The sequence below is a fragment of the Halichoeres trimaculatus genome, unplaced genomic scaffold, assembly GCF_033239565.1.
Source record: "Halichoeres trimaculatus isolate MK-OKI-2021-1 unplaced genomic scaffold, fHalTri1.1 fHalTri1_scaffold_5, whole genome shotgun sequence".
Lineage (NCBI taxonomy): Eukaryota > Metazoa > Chordata > Actinopteri > Labriformes > Labridae > Halichoeres > Halichoeres trimaculatus.
In genome coordinates, this window is record NW_027437183.1 from 21,743,483 (window position 1) to 21,767,069 (window position 23,587).

At 40.9% G+C, this 23,587-nt stretch overlaps 1 protein-coding gene across 2 annotated transcripts in view; it reads left to right on the forward strand.

Moving 5' to 3' along the window:
* Positions 1-1,824: 1,824 nt before the first annotated feature.
* The window catches only part of rimbp2b (RIMS binding protein 2b), a 99,074-nt gene continuing 77,311 nt past the window's right edge, over positions 1,825-23,587 (forward strand). For both annotated transcript variants that reach the window (XM_074670263.1, XM_074670264.1), the window contains exon 1: positions 1,825-1,961. The gene's annotated coding sequence lies outside the window, so the exon portion shown is untranslated. The remainder of the gene's footprint in view (positions 1,962-23,587) is intronic.

A 23,587-nucleotide genomic window follows, 5' to 3' on the forward strand; every position in this document is an offset into this window, starting at 1 on the left:
GTTTGTGGTAATGAAATGTTTGCAAATGTTACTTCTAAAATTATGTAGTCATAAGTGATTCTTTATTTAAAGAGAAAAAAAAGCATGTGTAGATTTTTTTATTCATTCTCTTAAAAATGAGCTGCAGCTCAGTCAGAACTTTGTTACATTTGGTGGGCTTTCTGAATGACGTTAGTTCCCCTTTTGCCGTAAAAGTAGGTGTTCTAATTTAACGCGAGGTCATGTATTCCAACCCACTCCCAAGACAGCTTAACTCCATTAAAATATTACAAAGTTTTGCATGAGAAGAGAGTGAAAGGCAGCAGATGTTGGGGAGAAGAGCTTTTGAGCCCCTAATAAAGTTGAAGTGGATGCAGAGAGTAGATGGCTTTAGGAGCCGTGCCCTGCAGCTGGAGTGCGGACAGAGCAGGACAGAGAAAGCCTTTGTCCAGATGTCTGTTTGTGTTCAGGAGGTTAAGGCACTGCCTCCCGCCATTAGAAACAAACACTAATTGCCCATTGGCCCCGGGTTGGAGATGTGCAGCTGGGGACACGAGGCTAAAAATAGCACGGCTTGTTCCCATGAGTGGCGGGCACACAGCACCATAGCATTAGTATTCAGCTCCAAAACATGGCATGGATTAAAAAGGTCATCTTCTGGCCATGGTCACAAATGTCAGGGTACAAAGTGAAACTAGCACAAGGCAGGTTAGCTTCAAGCAGCACCTCGGGGTTCGCCCACATTTGGACCAACCTACTGAACCAGCGTCCTCTGTCTGCACACTCTGTTTCCATGTGACATTTTCCTGCAAGTGTCATGTCATCCCGTGTTTTTGTTTGTAGCCCAGCAGCATCCGTGCTCGTTCCCATGAAGCTTTTACCTCCATGCAGCGCTGGCCTTCCATGCTTGAGTCGAGTTACAGCTCTCCCTCTATGACACAAAAGCAGCATCTGGTTCCACCTGACTGGAGCTATGAATAATTGAATAGGAGGCATTATTATTTCCAGCCAGCTCCACTAGCTTGGCAATAACAAGCAGTTTAGGTAGTGCTATCAGCATCGCTGGCTAAGTGGTTGAGCATGGAGAGAGGATGTTATTTTACCTCGTTGGCATCTTATACCTGTGTGGGGTTGTAAGTATCTGGATGAATGGATGCTTAAGTGTTATTTTTTGTTGATACACCAGGTCAACATGTTGCTTGGTTGTTTACAAGTGTGGGTAAACATCGCTGTGTGAAGCATTTGGCTTGCTTGAATTAAACAATCAATTGATGTGAAACAGGTTGAACTTACAAATAAACACAACTAAACCTTGACTTCATCTGACTCTATGATCTGTCCGTTATAAACTCTATTCTGTCTTCTTAATCATTTCCATTTTTTCTTACCCAAATTGTCACTTCATTCTTACATTTTCTTGCATTTCAGTTGAACTAGAGTTTAAAATGTGCTCACAGTGACTGGAGGGCAGATAGTCCAGTAGATACTTTGTTCTTTATTTGTGAGACAGAACCTGTGAGGATGGATGAAGGTTGAGCTCTGCTGTTTGCACTGTGAGTGTAGCCGTTAGCTGTTTTTCCACTCAGACCCCCTGATAGCTCTGAGCAGCCACTCAACTGCATTTAGAAATGGAGCGCGAGCAGATTTCATCACTAGGGGGCCTCAGCAGCAGTGGTGGACGGTTATTTGGAGGGATTTAAAAATCTGCAGAATCCAATTGTAAGGCTGCTTTTGTGAAAACAACTACGAGCAATTGTGGAATGGTCAAATCTCTTATAAAATTACACATTAGTGTGACAGCAAATCGATTTGACTGACTGTATTCTTTCTGTTTCCTCCCACAGCTGAGAAATGAAGTTTCACCCCTCCAGGTCTCAGGTGTGCAGCGCGTGGAAAGCTTTCATCTGTTAGAGGCCAACAGCAGTACTCTGAGACTCAGCCAGGAGACCCTGAGCCACCAGAGGCTGAAACAGAAATTACTGGTGAGTTAAAAGGAGATCAAGTCTTGTTTGTGCTGGCGTACGCCTGGACCATTACGGGGGCAGTTGAAGATGGCTGTGGAGGCATTTTCTCTCAGAATTTGTTTGACTTTTGTGTCGCTCTTTCTGCCTTTGGTTGTGAACTTGTGAACCATGAATTATTATTCCTCCAGTTACTGGTTTATTTTGAAATGATCCATGCTCCCTTCTCCTCATGTTCAATTAGAATCATCAATGGGAGTAATTGAGGTCATAATGGCAGTTGCTTGGTATTTCATGACTGCTGATCAGTTTAGAGCACAGTGAGTAGACAGTGCCTCCTCCCTGGGGCAGTGTCTTTACTCCTCTATGCCTGAGGAGGAGGCCGGTGCAATAAAAGTTGTCTGCGAACTGATCCATTGGCCAGCTTAGCATAATTTACTCATCCATATTTTTTTAATGAATAATATGCTTGGGGTCATTTCAGTATTTCATTTGTCATTAGTGATGCTTGGGAGCTAATGTTTAAGCTGGAAATCAGTAAAACACGATGTAAAAGACCTACATGGCTGCTTATCAGAGGTGAATAATCTATAAATTGTTTGTCCTCTTTGGAATGCCCTCTACATTTATCTAAACCCACATTAAAGAGGGGGTATTGGGCTTTTTTTTAAGACTTTATACTGTCTCTCTGGTATCCTTTAGTAGCTTCACATGATTTATAGCTCAAGATTACTTTTCTCACCCTGGTGTTTTAGAAAATAATTATTTCAGTTGCTATCCAAAATCCTCCAATTTAGCCACTGTCTCTTTAAGGCTTCCCACTCCACGAACCTCCTTACCCCTGATTGGCCAGCCCTATGGGAGCCTGTCTGCCCAAACCTTGGAGTTTAAGGCCCGTCCCTCCAATGTGTCACAGACCAGTTGGGAGATTCTCATTTGATGACCTCATCATTTGAAAATCTCATAAAGATCTGGTGTACATCTTGTGAAGATCTTGTGCCATTTTTTGAGCAGATTATTTTCAGGCGGTTTACGGACAGATTTAGGGTTTTTACAATATTTCTATGTAGCTGTTTAAAAATCTGAAGACAATTAGTTTGAACATCCAGGATTATTATTTTACATCCATACCTAAGATTTTTTGTATTTTTCAAAAACTCAAAGATGCTTTACATGTAAAAAAAAAAAAACATGAAGCGCAAGTTAAACACAAATGCAAATATGCAAAATAGGGAAATAACAGTAAAGTAAAATCCAACAAGCACAGAAAAAAAAACCTGCATGAAAGAAAGGTTAAGGAGGTTGGAAATAAATATGTTCGTTTAAGAGAGATTATAAGTTAAAAGCAGTGTGTAATAAGTGAATTTTCAATTGAGTCTTGGAGGCGGTATGGTCAGCGGTGTCACAGATGCATTGTGGGAGTGAGTTCCAAAGGGACAGCAGCAGCAGAGAAGGCACTGTCCCCCCAGGTTTGGTGCTTGGTCCCAGGGAGCGCTTTACCAGTTTTTTTAACACAGGTGTGTTTTTGAAAACAAGAAGGTCGTCCACTATCAGACAATTGGCAGTTTGATACACGTTTTCTCCAGTTATGGAAACAAAGTGTCTGTGTTCATGACATTGCTACTGATTGCCTCTTGACACAGAAGCACAGTGTGTAAATGGGCATCGCAGCCTCTGCCATCAGTGTGAGTATGTTTATATGTGTGAATGGGTAAATGTCGGCATGTAGTATAAAGCAGTTGGAGTTGTTAAGAAAGAAAGAGAGCCTGGAAGGCTTTTATACAAGTGCTCAGTTACCAAAACATCTTCTGAGGCAGAATAGTTCAGTTTTTCCCCCACACACTTTTCACTTCTAATTTTCTCCTCTAACATTATGTTTGTTTACCGCTCTGCCTGTTCAGCGTCATTTCCTTTGGAGGGGACCCAGTAGCCATGTTGCTAAAATATACCTGGGATAGTAAACAGCAGGTTTCCAGAGCAAAGCGAGCTTTGTTTTCCTCGGGCTTTCTCCAAGCTGCGATCTCACAGTGGAGGCTGCTTGTAATTCCCTTGGCTTCCCCTGACGTCTGTGGTTCAATATGAATGAGCTGCATCGATTAGACCTCAGTGTGGTGCTTGCGCAAAGGGGATAAGATGTGTGTTTGTGTGTGAGTGTGTGTGTACGTGTGTGTAGATGGGGCTGCTGGCTTTCTGTCCTGTGTTTCCTCAGCACTTCCCAGACAGTTGTTTTCACAGAGGGTGACGTTATGGGTGACATGTTTTGGCTGAAGCATACACTGAAGCCTCGTTATTAGCAGCCTTTCCATGCGTGTTAATGAAACCTGATGTGTGTTTCTGGGCAGGAGAGGAAAGCATTTCACTGGCTGCCGTGGTGAAATAGATCAAACTAAATATGCTTTCAAATATTTCTTCTCCATTTTTTATTGTTCATAGTTTTCATACATTGCACAAGCACATGATGCTCACAGCCTCTGACCTTCGTGTCACACACTGAGAGTGTGTGCCTCTCATGTTAAAGTCCCTCAGCGGTAGAGAGGAGTGTGAGGTTAGCGCTGCTGACTGTTACTGCTCTCTAAATAAAGGTGGTGTGAACTTTATTTTTACATTCTCTACCAGCCTGTGACATGGCTACTTGATAATTAGCATGTCACATTTCTTTAGGGATCGCCTGCCTTTTCTGTCAGCTTTCACCCAGCGACCAAATATGCGCAACAAAGCTCTTATTTTTAAGCAGAGTGTAAATCAACGTGTTAATCTGTCAAACTCAATCCTGAGAAGAAGATGTTTTAATTGTGTGTTTCTATGCTTGAGTTTTTGACACTTAAGAGATGTGTGATTTAAAACATTGAGGTCGGGTCTGCTGCTGCTTTCATTCAGTCATAATTCATTATAACTTCTCTTCTTACGTATTTTGAAGAGGTTTGGTCTCAAAAACTCTCTTCTTTTACCTTTGGCTGTCACTGGTAAACAAGCTGAAGTTGAGATGCCTCCTAACGTGTCATTGAGCTGGTGTTTTGCACCGCTCAGTCAACAGAAAAGGACGGGCAGGAACAGGGGTGGGAGGGTTTGGCGTGGTGTTGTTAGGCCCCTCAAGTGGAAAAACAGCCGATTATGGATTCTGAAAGATTGGTGTAGCATCAGTAATTACAGATACTGAACGTTCCTGCGTAACGCTGAGTGAAGTGGTAATGAAAAATTGACAGAGCATGAGGCACTTCTTCAGCAGGCTCCATTAGCCTGCAGCTCTGTTATCTTATGATGGAGATGCAATCAACAAACCGCAGACACGCCCTGTTGAAGGTATCTTCCTCGGGTGCACAGCTGTCTGCAGCCGGTACGTCTCTGCAGGCTGTGTTCTCCTCTACGCTATCTTCAGAGCAGTGACATATTTTTTAACTTTGCCCCAGAGACTTTTATTCATTCTTTCACCCTGGTTGCTTGTCTTCTTTTATGTGCACAGATTTGTGCTGAAGAAGGAATTTCATAGATACTGAGTTGTTATTCTGCAAAAGTTGACATTTATGTAACGTTTTTCCTCTGTTGTAGCACTTTAAAGTGTCTGACTGCAGGAGTTTTTTGAGATCAAGGAAAGTGGCAGAAAAAAAAAGAAATACTTCTGTCTTCTTCTTTTCTGTCCATAAATTATGCATCTGCTATCGAAAAAATGCTGTCATGGCATACAGATGAGAGCTCTTTATGTTTCAGACACACTGGGACATATCACACAGCATACTGAGTCTCTATATTTGAGCGTTTACTTGCTCCTAATATGCTTGTAATGTGCTGTTGTACAAGCAGTGAGAAAAAAAAGCACAAGAGTTAGAAGTTTCATTAAAAGTAGCTATCCTGAGTAAACTCATCACCGTAAATCAGCTGTTTGAATAATTAAAACCTTTGCCCATATGAGAAGCAAATTCAATCTACTCTCAAGTGACCTTGATAGTTATTGACAAATAAGAAATTACAAACAAAAAATGCAGATGAGAATAAGATTAGAAGAGAGCCAACAAACATAGACAAACATTTGATTAATTTGGTTGAAAACGATGGTGTAGAGAAAAAAAACCAAGTGTCTTTAAAATATTAGACACTGTTGATGGATGTGTGTGATGACACACGGCACATAAAATAAACTAGAAAAGCACTCAGAGAGCGCAGACCTCTGCCAAGGATATTGTGATTGTCACGCAACACTTTGGTCCTACTTTAATGTTATACTCCCTTTCAGCAGTCTGTCTGCTACCATAGGGTGTTAGTTGCAGGTTTGTATGATAATTTGTTATCTGACATTGTTGAAAATTATGATGACCCAGTACATATTTCATATTCTGGATCTTAGTATCCAGAATATTACTAGGATCTGGATCGTACTTTTACATCTGTCAGAAATTATGGTGACCTTGTCTTGTATGTTTTGCAAAGCAATCTGAGCATTTATCGAGGAGTTATATACACATATGGAGAGAATGGCCCTATCTCACAATGATAAAGAATCCTTTAAAAAAATCCTGGATCCAGACTGTGATCCAGATCACTTCTTCCTTCTCCCATTTTGACCATTTCCAGAAAACGTCATCAAGATCTGTTCATCAGTTTTGGAGTTATGTTTTTAACAGACAAAAAAACAAACAGACAAACTCTCCCAAAAACATAACCTCCTTGTCGGAGGTAAAAATGGGAAATGGAACTAAATGTGACATCTGATGGTTATACCTGGGGAAATGTTGCTCTGGTTGTCATAAGGGGATGGGGAGACAACTCTGGAAGGAGTTCCACTGGAAGTTCAAAATACAATGTTTCAGAACCGTGTGAAAATCCTTTCTATCTAGAAGTGGGCTGGAGAAATTGTGGACTTAGGTGTGATCAAACACACATTTTGGGACTGTCCCTTCATACTATGTTGGTGTACAACTGGTATAAAAGGAATAGTAGAAAATCTACTTAAAGTGAATTTATTTCTGGACCCTTTAATGATTTTACTGGATATACTTCCTGCTGGTTTTTCCCATGATCAGGAGTTTTTTCTACATCTTTTCCTAATGACTGCAAGAAAAATGAGAACAGTTGGCTTAGGTTAACCTAAACCACCTTCAGTTCAGCAACAGATACAAAATATCAGGTATGTCTACATAACGCAACAATTGACAACACAACTACAGCTAAAGACCCAAACCTTTAAAAGAAGATGGAGACCAACCATAGGCCTCAATTGATAGGATACTTATGCCTGGCTTTTTTATAAATATATATTTTTTCCTACTTACTTCCCTCTTTGTCTCTCTTCCTCTTTCTCTGTCTGTCTGTATTGAAAATATATATATTTAATTTTGTGAGAGCCCAGTCTCAGGAAAAGTATAGTTATAGTTTATTGTCTGTTAATTTTTGACCATAAAATGTGTCTGTCAATTCAGATACATCTTGCTAACATTAGCTAGCACCAGCCTCTAGGAGCCACTGGTTGTTTCACATCAAGAAAGGCTGTACCGGAAAAGCTCCTGGTCCAAAACTTTTAATACACACTGTATATAAATGTTTTTGTCTTCCAAAATTATCAGGAATGACCGTGGGACTGGCATGCTTCTGTATCTGTTAAGTCTGTCCTCCTCCTCCTGTTCTCCTCCTCCTCCTCTCCTCCTGCTGCTCTGCTGCAGGGGTAAACTTGTGAGGTAAATTGGCAGGCTTTCTAAGGAGTCAAAAATAAAAACAGGCGCATCTGTCAAAGTTGGTTGCAGGAAGGATGTGTGTTCTTTAAGGTGGAGAACATTTGCTGCCAAAATTTTGATTTCTGATGTTTTGCCATCAAGTTGAAGGAAATGAAACCATTCCTGTCTCCATGTTCTGTCTGGGGTGCTGTGATCGGCCCACCTGAATAATTTCTGCATAACGAAAAGCAGAACATGTGACCAACTACCCATCTGTCTGATTGTCACTGCTGTGATGGCAAGGGGGAGAGACTTATTAGGGATGAGAATAGTTTCTCCTTGGTTAACTTCTGCCCTTATAACTATTCATCACTGGGATGAAGCCTACAGTCAGACCTGCAGGTTTAGTCCGGCTGTGCTCAGTCTGATGGTCAAGTGAATCAGCAGGCTGAGCCACATTAGAGTTCTGATCATAAATATGAATCACACTGCTTGAAAAAAATCCCAGTCATGTATTCATAGACTGTATCCATCATGTTCTTCAAAACAAACACCTAAAAATATTCCCCGGTGTTGACTTGATCTCTCTGATACTCCTACACCACCGTCAGAGCCAGATGCAGCATTTATTCACATTTTTCAGACGGCATAAAAATCACGCAGCGCAGGCTGAGGAGCGTTGGAGACAGCAGTGTGACAAACATGCTGAAGCCTGTATGGTGGGATGTGACTGAAGCAAACAAGTGTAGATTTGTGGTTTTGTGTGGTTTATTTCCTTACACGAATGTTTCATTCTGTATGTGTGCGTGTGTTAGTGCATGTTGATGTGGGAGGCCCCTGTGCTGGGGGCCAACCGCATGTTTACATCACTTATAATGAAATTAGAGCCGCGTGGCGCCCACACTACAGGCCTCCACTGATCCTCTAATTCAATTACCCCCCTTATTAACGCTCCGATGCGGCAGGATGACCCAGGACCGCACACTGCTCTGGCTGCACACCATTCACTCAGCTGCCTGCTCTGCCTCCTCTCCACTGGAATCACTTATCAGTTATTGTGTTACTGATGAACAGGGATGAAGGAGGAGAGAGAACCTTGATGTCTAAGTGTTAGTTTATGACTGTAACAGCCTTAAGTCTGCAAAGATGATAAAGAGGGAACAGTATGCTCCCCTCACAGTGCATCATCTCTGAGACACTTCATTGAAATTTGATGAAACATCATGTTTCATTAATGAGCCATGTCTTTTTTTCCACTAACCCTGATATATTTGCAGTGATTGAATATATTCTTATCTGGTTTAATGTTAACCATTTTCCATTATAGACTAGTTCCACAAAGCAACATATTTTACTGACGTTTTGGGGATCTAGACTCTAAATCAAATTTCTTCTCTTTTGTATCAGCAATACAATGTGTCGTTTGTTAGACTCAAGGCTCTTTTGAAGACTGGCAGTCACATGTCCTTGTAAATGTCATTCACTGACAGTGTTGACATGAGGTTACTGTGCTTCTGAGTTGATCATCACTTTTGAGGTGTATTTGGGGGCCATAACATAGTAATCATTTCAAAAAAGGTGCAAACAAGATGAGTCACCTCTTGGGCGTTCACAAACAAAGATGTGTAGAAAAACCTTGGATGACCAGTCTTATCAGCCAACTTGTATGGGCCTAATTGTTCCTCTGCTGTCTGCTTACATTAATGAATGTTGAAATTTCTTGTCGGTGACTGTGATGCACCATAGACTGTATATAGAGTGGACAGCGTGGTTCTGCCATTTATCATTGTACGGTTTTGAAGCCAAAATACCCCCGTCACAGGCGCCACCATTGGTAGCAGTTGCAGCCAGAGTCTGCGCAGTAGAGACGATGAAGGATTCTGGGAGAATCTGAGTGGAGATTGTGGATTTTTTTTTTTCCTTCGAGAGTCTAAACACTTCTTGACTTCACCTCCCGACATATTTTACAATCCCCGAAAAAAATACATGAGAACGGCAGCTGTCAATCATCGTTAAACGTTATGTAAAGCCTTGTTTTTAACCTCGTATAGCTAATGAAAACGAAACTTTTCAGAAAAAAAGGGGACTTGAATACAAGACAGCCAAATGATATCTTCAAATCACATCAAGAATTGGACGTGAGAAACATTTCTACGAGGAGTATTAATTTTTTAAAGTTTGACCACAGCCCATCTGGAATGGCTGGGAAGCCAGATTTTTTAACCTATACTGCAGCCAGCCACCAGGGGGAGCAGTTTTTGTGGAAACCTCACTTCGAGCCGAGCAAGTGGACGTCGATTTTCCTTTTTTACAGTGTGATGCACGCATAGACTGTATAATAAATTGATGTCTTTTCCTTGATGTTTGTTTCTGAAAGGAGTTTTAAAGCAAGTAGTCAATGAGGGCCATACTGGAAATGATGCAGGCTTTAACAGCTAAAAGATGACCGCCTGTCAATCAACTGAGCTGTGCTTGTGATTGGCAAAACTTGTGCTCTGATTATTCTCTAAACTGCAGAGTTAGAAAAAAAAAAAAAAAATTACATGTACAGTGTTTGCTGTTGGAAAAATCAACTATTTAGATGAAAGACAGTTATTGTACTAAGCTGTAAACACGTTTATTGCTGATGTGAAAAAGGGTTTTTTTTTGTTTTGTTTTTGCCTGGCTCGGTGTTTGTGGAATGTTCGCTTGAGGCTGAAAGTACCGAAAATCACACAAAATGCAGATTTTAGCACTTCCGCCTTACCTCATATTATTAGCCTGGAAGTTGCCACTTGATATGCACTGCATGCTCATGTAATCACTTTGCCCACATAAGATATGAGATAGGACCTGAAAATGATCAGGTTTGTGAATGCTTCACTTATCTCTTGACTGGAGCAGATGATAATACATACAGTGAGGTAAAGACAATCAGCTACTGGATTATAAAAAACAGTTACTGGCCTACCGAAACTCATAGGGTAGGAATAATGTCTGTAAATTCTTCCATTATTTTTATCATATGGTAAAGAAAGACCAATAGACTGATAGATTGGTGAACCAATTAACTGGTCAGATAAACAGCAATTTAAAAAATTGGCATCAGCCTTTACATGGACTTACAATGCCAGTCAAATAATAAACTAATACTGTCTTCAGACACTGCAGGCAGCTCCATCAATGTGTCTGCTGTGTGATGTCCTGACCTGTTACCCCACTGTACAACAGGAGATCATCCTGGTTTAACATGTAGGTGTAGTTTCCAAGAATTTGTGGATGGGAGTGTTTATCAAACACCTGAATCTAGCGAGTAATATTTCCCTATAGTTGAAGGTTTATACTACAGTTGTAGAACACAGAGAAGGTCATGCTATCAGTGAAAACATGCCAGGTAGAAAATTTAGAAAAAAGGATATTTTAAAAAAATGTAGTTTGAACTGTTTATTTACTTATTTTTAAACATACATGGTGATGTCATCAACATCATTAGCTGTTTCGAATCAATGATGCCTAAAAATAAATACTGTGCTCCTCTAAAACCCCCAAAGCAATGAAAATATCTAAAGCATATAAGAAAGAAAGTGGTGTCTGTGCACGATACGAGTGTGTCTGCTACACCTGCTTAATCCCCTTCAGTGCTGGAAAAGTTTTGCTAATGCTGGAAAGTTGAAATTTACCAAAATTTTAAGCACACGGGATTAAAACACCAAGTTTTATATTTAGAAAGAAATTTATCCTCTCAGACTTTTGAGACCAGCGTAACAATTTGTTTGAATTTCAGGAGCTCTCAGATGAAGTTAAAGCAACAGAGGCAGGTTACAGTCTTAAAATATGTGTTCCCAGATTTGAGCTTCTGTTGCAGCAACAAGTTCATATCAAATTTAAAACTATCAGCAGTAGATCTTCATGTTTTGTTGCTGCAGATCTTCCTCTAGTATCTGACGACACATATACACAAGTAAAATTGAAGACCTCTTAGGTTTTTAGTGCCCCCAGCAGAAAAGGTTCTTGTGTATTTGAAGTAGAAACTTAGGGATAAGGAAAGTTGAATCACTCTTGTGTTTATTGTTGGTAAGAGTCCCTCTTTTCATTCTGTCTTTATTCCACTAATCTGGTACAGACTGCTGCAGGAGCCTGAATGAGATTTTGATTGTTCATTGTTTTGAAATCCATTAACTTTTTGAAATTAAGCTTGCTAGAAAATAAAGACTTGCTCACAGGTTAGCTTGATGGAAACAAACTCTGATATGAGGAACCTTGTTTATTTGATGTGTACATTGATTTTATGGTTTGAGCCATGTTCAGTCTGTTATGATATTAAAGGTAGTTCGATGACTTGTTCTGCAGCTGGTCAGCAGGGGGAGCTCTGAATCTTTTGACCTAATAGTCAGTCAACACCTATGAACTGCAGCATTAATTTCTGTAAGCAGTCTTTGGTTTCACCACCTTGAGTTTCACCCTACATAACAAAACATAAAGGGGACCTGGATTTCTGTGTAACCACTCTTAACTAGTGTATTACAGAGGTGTCGAGCAGGTAGCTGCATCTATATTAATGTGATTACCAGCATGAAAGTCAAAACAGTTTATTTTTCAGTAGCCTGGCCAGATTTTTGAGTTTCTAAGACATTGTTTGCATGTTTGTTTGTGTTTTGTCTGCTGACCTGTGTTTTCTCTGTAATTCACAACATTTCCACACTGTTAATCCAGAGGTGGGGGAGGGGAGTGGATATCTTTTTCGTCTTCTTTATCCCAGCCTGGTTTCTTGGCTGCTTGCCATTGTCTGCTTAGCAGCATTGTTTAAAAGTTTATGATGCCACGCAGGCTCACCAGGTCCACAACTGTGAACAGGGCAGGCATTAGGAATTTCAAAATAAGAGCATGTGACATCTGCATGTCAGAAAGGCGATACATTACAAAAGTGTTTCATTTGGTTTCAAGTAAGTCAGTCAATAAGTTTATAAATATCAAACCAATATATGACAAGACAAGCCTTGATGGGGTTTGTGCAGCATTTGCATGAAGATGGAGACAGCAAGAAAAATGCTTAGAATTTAAGAGCCCATTTCAATATCAGGCCCTTCTCTGGGGCCTTCTGGGTGCCACATCAAGAAAAAAAACAGCCAAGTTGAAATCACTGTTTGCAAATCTGTGTGCATCTAAACCCATAGATTTACAAACTGTGTGCATGGTTCATAAATCCTCACGTACAGATGTGCACCCAAGGTGTGCACTCGGTCTATATAAGAAGGCATCACTTTTTTAACAGACTCCAAGCCGCAACAATCTTTACACACTTCCTTCATAAGCTAAGTTACATTAAAGTCTATGTATATATATATATATATTTATATATATATATATATATATATATATATATATATATATATATATATACATATATATATATATATATATATATATATACATATATATATATATATCACCATAGTTTTTGACTAGTTGGTATAGTAGTTTTTAGGCAGCTCCTTCGAAGCCAGACAAAGGGATTTTTGATAAGTGACATCAATACTGTGTACCCAGGAAAAATGTGGGGGTGGTCCAACATTAACAACATTTAGATACTGCCCAGCTCGCATACATAGGCATCCATATTCATACATTGTATTTATATAACCAGCCTAAAACCGGAGTATAATGAATCAAATGGTTGTTAATTCAAAAAATTTTTATTGTTGAGATAAAAATTACCAAACCATTTAAAGGCGGTGATTCTGTCTCTGTTTATTTCTGTGTGATACAAGCTCTGAATGTAAACTGTAAGATTGTGTTGCTGTTGGAACAAAGCCCGCTGCCTCTCTGCTGTAACAGGTCTGCAAGGAGCTGGCAGGATGTGTGGCATGATTTAACACACAGGGTGTCTGGTGCTAGCACACACGCACACGCAAAGACAAGGGCAAACATACACACACACACACACACACATAAACACACATGCACACACACAAACATACAAACAGCCAGCACTGTATGTAGTCGGTGGTGGAGCCTTTACTCCACAGATAACAGCACACTTATGATGCTGAGATAACGTTTATCACAGCCTCACCAGAGATAGCAGAGAAAAAGAGAGAGTCCTTTCAGGTCTCCTCCAGGGTCATGTGTTTCTAAACCTCCCTCTTCTACAGTCTGGTCTGCTATGATGGACGCCAGCTGTACTACCACACCACTACTCTATGTATTTATTCAGCAGCAAGGAAGAAACATCACCTTTGGGGTAAAAAATGCAAATATAAGAAATCAAAATGCTGTTGCAGAAGTGCCTTAAGAAAAAGATGTAGGAAAAATATGAAGCATGTTGTGAAGCTGAACATTAAATTTCAGGAGAACCATGGCTTCATATCACACTTTAAAAAGTTAAGGGAAGTGTCTGCAGCTAAACCAGCTAATGGGTTTATCACAGGTTCCCAGAATCCCCTTCTTTTGACCTGCTTGAGTGCATACATGATACAATGCGGTTAAATCATCTCATGCCTATACTCAGGATTTCAAAGGTAAATCTCTGCCAAGTTTCTCAATCTCTAGCCACTGCAATGAGCTTATTAAAATTTCAATCTGCTACAGGCTCTCTTTCTCCCCCCGCAGGATGAATGTGCCCTTTTAATAATGTAACCGATTTTAACAAGATTGTAAAATGTTCATCTAACTTTCATAAACCCTGTTAGCAAAGTGACAAATTCATGTGATGGTAGGAAACACTTTGGCTGTCTGTCGGTTTTTAGAAATGAGTACAAATTCTTTTTTTTTTTTTCGTCTGGTTGGTGTAGCTGCGTGGAGGCTTTAGAGCTGTGTCGTAGTATACGGCTGCCTGTGGGGGAGGCTGAGTTTGCTGCTGTGTCACCCCCGTTGCTCTAAAAAAGAGGTTAGTCATGACGGAAGAGATTTAGATTGGCCTTCTGGTAACTGATAGTGCTCCACTGAACACTCCCATTCTCCTCTGCCTCATCTATAATGTACATGAGTTACAAAGGGCTAAACCCTGAAAACAGCCTGTCAGATGTGGCCAGAACTGCTGTGTGATGGCTTTTATAATCCATTTACGGCTGATGAGCTCTCTCTCGTTTGTCCGGTTTGTGGTCCAGTGACATTACTTGAACTGGGGAAGGGTCAGGGATGTGAGACTACAAATGCATCAGACTTGTGTGTGCTTCCACATCTCAAGAAATGTTGGAGTAATGTGACCTTCATAGCGAGATTAAAATATGTTGCTGGCGTGCATTGATTTTCAGGCTGGTCACTGGTATTTATGGACACAGCCGGAGCATAAATATTGATACTGGCTCTCCTGAAGATCTGACTTTGTGTGTTTGTGTGCACTCATGTGCCAGTGAAGATTACTGTGAAGAGATGGTACCTGATAAAGAAGATGATTGGTAGCTGGTGTGTTTTGGTAACCTAAATCTGCTTATGACCCAGCAGCAGCTTAATAAGGTCATTCCCATTATGTGGTGGCTAATTACAAAGCCTGTCATAGAAATCCCCAAGCTGCACTGTCAAGTATAAGAGCAGTTTAAAGGGACACTTCACACTAAAACAAGATAAATTCTTTTTTTGTTTTTTGTTTTTTGTTTTTTTAAGAAAATGAAAAAATTAAAAAAGACAGAAAGCTTTTTAGTTGAATCAGTGTAATTTGAAACATTTTCCGGCAATTTTGGCTTCAAAAAGTCACCATTCTGACCTTTTTAAAATTACTTTTTTATTTATTTATTTATTTTTTTTATATATATAAATTTTTTATTCTAAAATCAGCAGAATAAATGCTAGTTGGCTAAATAAATGCTGTGACATAAGGCTTCCTATGGATGTTCTCAAGGTCATATTAGTAAAATGACTTCCAGGCAAAGGTAAAAGAAACAAATGTGAATAAAAGTAGCATCAGTTATTCTTGAAACAAGATATAGGGCCAATCCCAATTGTCACTCTTACCCCTTTCCTTTGTCTTACCCCTTCTTGTGCCCCTTTGCACCTCTGCTTTTAGGGCTGTGCTGTAGGCAGAGCAGCTATTTACTCACTTCCAAACCGAACACATTTTTACAAAGTGATTATAAACTGACATCAGATTAGTGTGACAAATTCACAGCAAACAGACATCACTACAATTTACTGAATTACATGAGTGATGAGACAGCTAAGCTAGGAAAAGCGAACGTTAAGCTAATGTAACCGTATTCAGAAGCTGTATTATGTAGCATGTGACGTTAGCTTGTCATAGCTTATGTTGCTAATGCAGCTTCTGACTGTAGCTTATCTGTCTTATTATTCATAAAATGCAGTTCACTGTAGTGAAGTCTGTGAATTTGTTACCCTGGTTTGACATCGGTGTAGCTATTATTAGCTGTAGCTATAGCTGTAGCCGCATTAGCTAGATCCTAATAATGAGTGATTTCAGAATTCAACCAACAATTCAGAACATGGCTTATATATACATGAAGTATCAAATAATTGGATATCTGATAAAAAATATTGGTTCCATGGGAAATTTGTGATACCCCCTGTTTGTCTTTGTTTCAAATGCTGTGTAGACTGCCCCTTCACCTTACAGGGAATTGGCACACCAATTCACTAGACATGCACACACAAAACCAGGGGCTGAGGCATAGTATTGGGATTGGCATTTGCTATTATCTTTTCAGCCAATAATAGACAAGGTCAAACAGTAGAGGTTTGATGGCAGTTTTATCACAACAGGTTATCTAGTATCATGACGCAACTTTTCAGTGACAAAGCTGTTTATTTCTAAAAAAGGTAGAGATAAAAAAAAAGCCACATAGACGACACTAACAGTAAGATCCTGCTTCACAAGTGACATCCAGTATTAGTGGATGAACCAACAAGAGGGATGCACCAGGTGACTTCTCTCTCCTTCTCCAAACAGCTTGTGTTGGCATGAAACATGACACAAATGTAGGGATGGGTAGCTTTCACATTTGGGATGATAAAGTAACAATACCTGATACCTGGCAATCTGGATCAGTACAAAACGGTACCAATTTTTGGTACTTTTGTGTGTGTTTATGTGGTTTTAAAAATTATTTAATTAATGAGTTAATTTGTTTCATAATTAAGTCTCAAAATTTTTCAATTTGACATACTTATTTCTTATTATCTAAACTTGCAAAGCTGTCATTGTGTCCAACATGGAAAATGACCTACTCTTCCACTCCCTTACAGTCACAAGGATGTGTTGAGGTACCAAAACGTGGTACCATTGGATTTTACATGAATCAGTACTCAGTAACACGGACAGAATTTGGTCAGTACCAATAGATCCCATCCTTACACAGGTGCAAAGCTAATTGTCTGTTAGTTTCCAATTCTAGGTGGTGATCAGATAATAATAGCAATTTTTTAAGTTTGTTGGTGATTTTATTTGGAGCAGCTTTAAGGACCCTGGTGACTTGCCCGTGTGTAGTTAATGTGTGGTTCATCCTGCCTTAATTTGAAAACAGACAGTAAAGATTGAAAAAACTAACATCGAAAGAGAGACACAGGTATGATGCAATCCAAAACATCCTCAGGAAATTCACTGTGCGCTCTGTGGTGTGTACCTTCGTTCCAGCTATGGTGATGGCCATTAAAAAGTACACAGTGTTATTGGTTTAGACACTTTTTGTGCTCATTCCATTTTTAAGAGATGTATATCTGTGGAGGGTGTGAGCAGATTTGTCTGTAAATCATTGTGAGATTGTAAGTCATCAGGAGGTGTGTATCTTTTCTCAGTCTGGTGCCTTTTAACTGGATTGGTGCCTGGGTGGAATTAAAGGCCAGCAATGGCTGCCAGCATTGCCCGTACAGGCAGAGGGGCTGACTGATAAGCTGGCCACTCACAGTGACACCAGAGTTGGTATCAGCTATGTCTGTGTCTGGAGTGTAGTTATTGTATCCTGCTATAACCTGCTCCTGCTCCTTCAAATTGCTCCCTTGTCTCAGCGAGGAACACTTGTTCATCAGAGCGTTTTGTTCAGAGTCAAGGGTTGAAGTTTGGACTCCTGCCTCTTGCTGCATTTGAGACATTGTTCTCTGTGAGGTTTTGTTCTTGGGAGGCACTTTTTGGATGAGTTTGAGGTGCAAGTGGTCCTGACAGAGTGACTGGAGTGACTTCCATCGCTGACATGACTTTTTTTCAAATGAGCTCACAGAAAGGTTGTTTTCTGGGTCATTTACTTGGATTTCTCTCTCCTCTTTTTTGCCTTATTCGCTCTCTCTTTGATGAAATGAGAGCTACAATGCTCAGAAAGGTCTACTGAATGCAGCTATTATGCCTCAAAAAATACGAGTGAAGAAACCTCCAATATAAATTGCATATTTTATCCACATCCAAAAAGATAACAGGCAGCCAGCCTCTTACTCCCAGAGCAGCATCTAAATGTACTCTGCACACTTTTAGCATAGTCTGACAGAGGTCTCACAGAGCAAAATATGGCACCAAGCCACTTAGCAGGGACTGAATATTTTACTTGCATCCCGCAGAGAGTAAAAGAAAGACCAGAAAATGGCTCGGAGTCAAAAAAAATACCTGTTTACTTTATCAAAAGAAGTATTTTACTTTAAACACTGCTCAATAAACAGGCAGTTCCTCTCTACATGAAGATATAACGCTGGCCTTTAGTCATATTAATTTACTGTGTCAAACTTAATGCTTATCATTAAGAGCCTGAGATGGTGTGTTATTTGGTGACTGGAGCTATCGCAGCACACAGTAATTTAATCTGCAGGCTTGGATAGCAGCATGGACTTCAACTGAACTTCAAGATCAGGTTGCAGACGTGCGCTGCCCTTCCAAACTCTGAGAGGGGAGGTTTGTCTATCTGCCATCTGCGCTGCAGTGCAGACAAACCTGTGCAGACAGAAACCTACACCGTGTTACCTGCTACCTTTGAGGATATGAGGGAACTTGTCTTTAAGTCTTGCACGGTCTCTGTTTGGGAGAAGGTAAGACCAGGCCTAAAAAACCCTTTTGTACAGTGTGGGTGAGAAGGATCTGGTGAGTGGATGGAGTGGTGTCTGTTTGACAAGTCTCGATGGGACAAGTCGCCAGTCTTTGTCAGTGTCAGATGTACATTGCAGCTGTTCTGGAGCCCTTCATTGCCTCTGAGACACAATTGAAATACTAAAATCTGACTCCTGCTGAGTCAAAAACACTTGATTTTGTATTTTAAAAATTCCTGTTTTTGTAGAGTTTAGTATTTCTGTGATAACAGGCGCATAAAAATCCGAAACCCATTTTCACATTTGGTATCGATGTTTTTATTCATTTATTTAAGTCAACATTTTCAATCAATATATCTTTTTTTTAAACATAAAGCCTGCGACAAATTGGGGGGGAAAGATCCTCCTCTTTCCGAATGTCTCTAGAAGTTTCTCGAAACAAGCGTCATTGCTCTCAGGCATTAGAAGGAAAATTCCCCCCTGGTGTAATGAGAACTTAAATGTCACAGTGAGATATCTGTCTTATTGCTAGTGCTTGTGATATTTGGCATATGTTTTGCATATTTCTTATATTTTATGCAAATCACTGGGGCTTCAGCTCACAATTTGTTTTGTTTCTGCAAGCAGCAACCTCTCATATTTTAGGTGCCGCAGCAGAGGTTATTTGTTTTTTCTTCTTTATCTTACTTGACCTTAAAAAGTTTCATTTGTATTAAAAAATATGTTTAAGTTGCTCCACATGAGTAAACACAATGAGGACCGAGTCTGTCAGTCCAGAAAGTCCTTTTCACAGAAATTGGTATAAAGCAAAGACTATTCATTACATGGACATAGTCTCTGTGATGTCACCCATCTGCTTCTGAAGCAGAGTTTTGAAGCCTAATGTTGGTTGGAGCCCCTCAGCTACAAGTCTGTCAACTGTGCCTCTGATTGGGCAAACTCGTAATGTTATAATTTCTAAACTTAACGATTTGTAAAAAAAATTCTACCCTGGACAGTGTGTGCCGTTAGAGACATCAGCTACTCAGACTGAAGTCATTTTTTTGTTCCAGGCTGTATATGTATAACCTGACACACCAGACGGACAGTTTCATGTATCTGTCACGGAAATATTTCACTAGTGTATCTGGGTAGCAGCTCTTTGGAGCTGGGACCTTTAAAACAATCAGCAGCTGGTGATTGGACGACCGTTCTGATTGACACACTCACCACAGACCAATCCACATCAAGCCACGGTATGACGTAGCTTATGTGCGCCACAGCTGAGAAACAATAGAAGAACAACTACAGGAACACGAGAATCAGCTATCATAATGACGTTAGACGACTGCTGCCGTTTTTGTAAAGTTAACTTAAGAATCAAAGGAATGCTGACATGTACGAAAATCTGCTGACGTCAGGTCTGCTCATCACTCCCGCCGCTCCCGCCGCTCCCGCAGCTCCCGCAGCTCCCGCAGCTCCCGCAGCTCCCGCCGCTCCCGCAGCTCCCGCAGCTCTTCCCTGATTGGGCCGTTCAGAATTTAGCCAATTGAATTCGTTGGTCAATGGAGCCTGGCAAGATGAATCTGTAGGATTTCAGAAACTGATTTAGGCAGGTTCATCTGCTCAGCAAAGTTGATATATCTGCTAATTTTTGCTGCAAAAAATCTGGAATGTGTTTACGAGATGTCTGGCACTTCTCCATTGGCTTTGTATGTCATGGCTGGAGGTTATCGACTGCATTGGAGTTGGCATGCAAGTCAATTTTCAGAGTAGTTAGAATACACTTATATCTGCTGGCTTCTGCTGGTTTGTCTGGACCTGATGTCAACCACAAACTTGCTTCTCCCCAGGTTTGCGTCCATATACAGTAATGCACAAACAGTCTACTAGGGATGGGTATCAATACACAAGCATGGCCTGTTTTATTTTTCAGGAAAACTTTTGTGTCCTATTTTTTTAACCACTTAAGTGGTAAAAATGAATAACCTAAAAGCAGGAGTGCACTGAATAGTCAACATTGTTGGTAAAACCATCAAACAAATGAGTTGCCATCAATTTCTTTTGTTGCTAATTTGTTCGTTTTGTCATTACATGTTTGATTTTTTCAATGCTGTGAGCAGTCATAACATCATTTTCTGGAGTGAAGTTACAGAGGAGTGAGCCATCTCACACCATACTATCTCTGCTAACAGCTGCACATGCAAAACAGCAACCAGGAGGCAACAGATAAACAAAGCATAGGAAGATGGCGTCAGCCTGTGCAACAATATTGCAAGCATTTCACCTGCTGTGCTGCAAAGAAAAGGGCTGTCTGCAAATTTAGTCAAGTGGGCCTTGCTTATCATAGGAGCAGGTCAGTAATGCACAGTTATTTAAAGAGGAGGCACATTAGATGACTCTTTCAAAAATCAACTGTGACATTCAGCCTAATAGCCTTAAATTGTGTGATTTTACCGTCATTAACATTTTCAGTCCCCCACCTGAGGAAGCTTTTCACGACAACACTCTCTGTCACTCTCTTTTCTCCTACTTACATAAAAAAGTCCTCCATGTTTCAGTAACGCTAGCTGTGTTCAAAGCCAAAGAAAGGACATCACTAGCATGTTTAGAGTTTAGGAGCTGCCTGCTCAACAAGAGCCATTACGAAACTGTGCATTTATCACCTGATTGGTTTAGCAGTCATTCTATAATTAAAGAGCTGTCAGCTATCAAAACATTTGTTAGCTGTAGCCCTAATGTGCAGAAACCAAAAAAATGAGGCCCTTATTTGTTCCTAAGTGTCTGTGGTTTCCACCCTTGTGAACATGATGTCTGAAAAAGGCCTGAAGAAAATTATCTTTATATTTGGCATAAACCCTCACATGGATTCACGGATGGGCTGATTAGAATGTGGGGTCCAAAGGTCGTGTTTTTTAATTTTTTAAAATCCCTCTGAGAAGATGACACCATCTGTGATCCATAAGTGGAGAATCTCTCAGAGCTCTACCCCGTGTTCACTCTGTTGTCACAAAAATAGTCTGTGGCTCTGCAGAGAAACACAGGCAGACAGTGAGGGAGACGCTCTGCTTTTCTGTCCCGCCTGCTCTGCTTTTAGTGTCCTTTATCCCTTTCGTGTGTTTTCACTTCACAATTACACCCCCTGGCTGGAATCAGTCACACTGTCACTCTGTGAGAAACAATGATAGATGGAAACTACAACTAGATTAGATGATGTAGGCGTACGAGTGTGCAGCAGTAATTTGTAGATTCTGTCTTTCAGCTTATCCATCTCATAAATCCATCTCAGCTCACTTTTCGTTTACCCCAGCTTGATGTATGATGTGGTATCTTTTGAGCTACTGTAGTGTGTGCAGGCCGGTCTTCATTACAGTAACACAACCACAATGGAAAGTTACTCATTATGATTAAAACATTAAGCTCAGGCTTTGGCGTCTGATGCTCTGATCATTCAATAGGCCTGATTGGAGCTACGCCAACATGTTGTTGCATAACACCCACATAGCATACGGGTATACATTTACCAGCTGGGAGTCTGGTTCCTGCTGTTGTTTGATAACTGGGGGATTTGGATCCTTTTAAAAAAACGAGGCAGGGTGCTCAGCATCGCCTTGCTGCATTGCTGCCATAAGCACTGCCTTCGACTTAAAGAATGCCTCTCCCCTCTTCCTCTGCCTGCACTGATGATGACTCACACTCCAACACACCCTGCAGAAATCTCCCCTCGTGCACCCGAGAGAGGGAGACAGACAGAAAAGGGGGAGTGGAGAGGGTGGGGGGGTGTGTTCTTTTACGTGGCTCTTACACACACACACACACACACACACACACACACACACACACACACACACACACACACACACACACACACACACACACACATACACACACAATACCAGTTCATGTGTCCTGATCTGCCTACTCTGTCTGTTTACAGAAATATCTGGACTCATCAGTATTCCCTCCTGTTCCCTGCACGAACCGTGCAGCTGGTGTTTTTGAACTACGAGACCCTTGAGTGTATTTCGCACTCATTCAGGCAGACGATTCTCTTATCTGCGACCAAGGGTCTTTAGAAGTGCGTTTATATTCATCGGATGTGTTTAAGACCTCTTAAAAGAATCTCAGAAAGCCTACGGTTGAGGTCATTATTTTTTAGCAGACAGAGTCAAGCATCAGATCAAAGTGTGGCAAACAATGCGTCCGTAAAGAGTTAGTGGCAAAGGTGCCATTTATAGCTCCTTCTCCTGATCCTCTCACCGTAAACCGGCCCTCCAGTGAGCGAGCTAACATTGTGTGACATTTGCAGTGATGCTGAAGTCCAGCCTGCACGTGCTGCAGCGCCGTAGGTCCGCTGCCCTCAGGCTCCCGCTTCTCTGGAAATAGAAAAAGAGCGAAGAGACCGAGCGTGATTAATGGCCATATATATGTGCAGCAGAAAACACAACAGGCCTGTCTGCCTCTCTTTCCCAACACACGGCCCCACAGGCTGAATATTACATAACAGATCTGCAAAGTTGCTCATGCTGATTCTTAATTACTTTGCTTTATTTATTGTTTTTGGGATTGTGGCTGCATGGCCTCACATGTCAGGTGGGATCACGGTCTCTACAGATGTAAGCCTCCTCAGTCTCTGGTAGGTTTTCCTGCATCAGGTCGCTCGTCTGTTATTTCCCATGCCCCAGAGTTCTGCCTTCAGGACCGTCTTTGGAAGCAGTGTTTTATCTCTGCCCTCTCGTGCTGGCGTGGATTTGACTGGCACTCTGTTTTTTTCATTTCTTTTTTTTTCTCTATTTAGAATGTGCTATTTTTAGCACACTGTGTCAAAACATGGTTGTCTCATCCTGTGTATGTATGTGCTCACTGAAATAACCTCTCTCCCCCAGAAGGCTTGAGTGGTCTCTTCAGCTACATGTGCTGTAGCCCTGTTTGCCGTGCTTCACACTGCATGCAGGCCCATTACGCAACCCTGTGCATCAGCCGAGGGGCCACCGGGCCAGAATGGCAGCCAGCAACCAATCTCTTCTCTTTTCATCTGCCTCTCCTCCCTCGTTTTTTGTTTCATTTCTTTTTTTCCTGCGTCCCTCTGTTCAC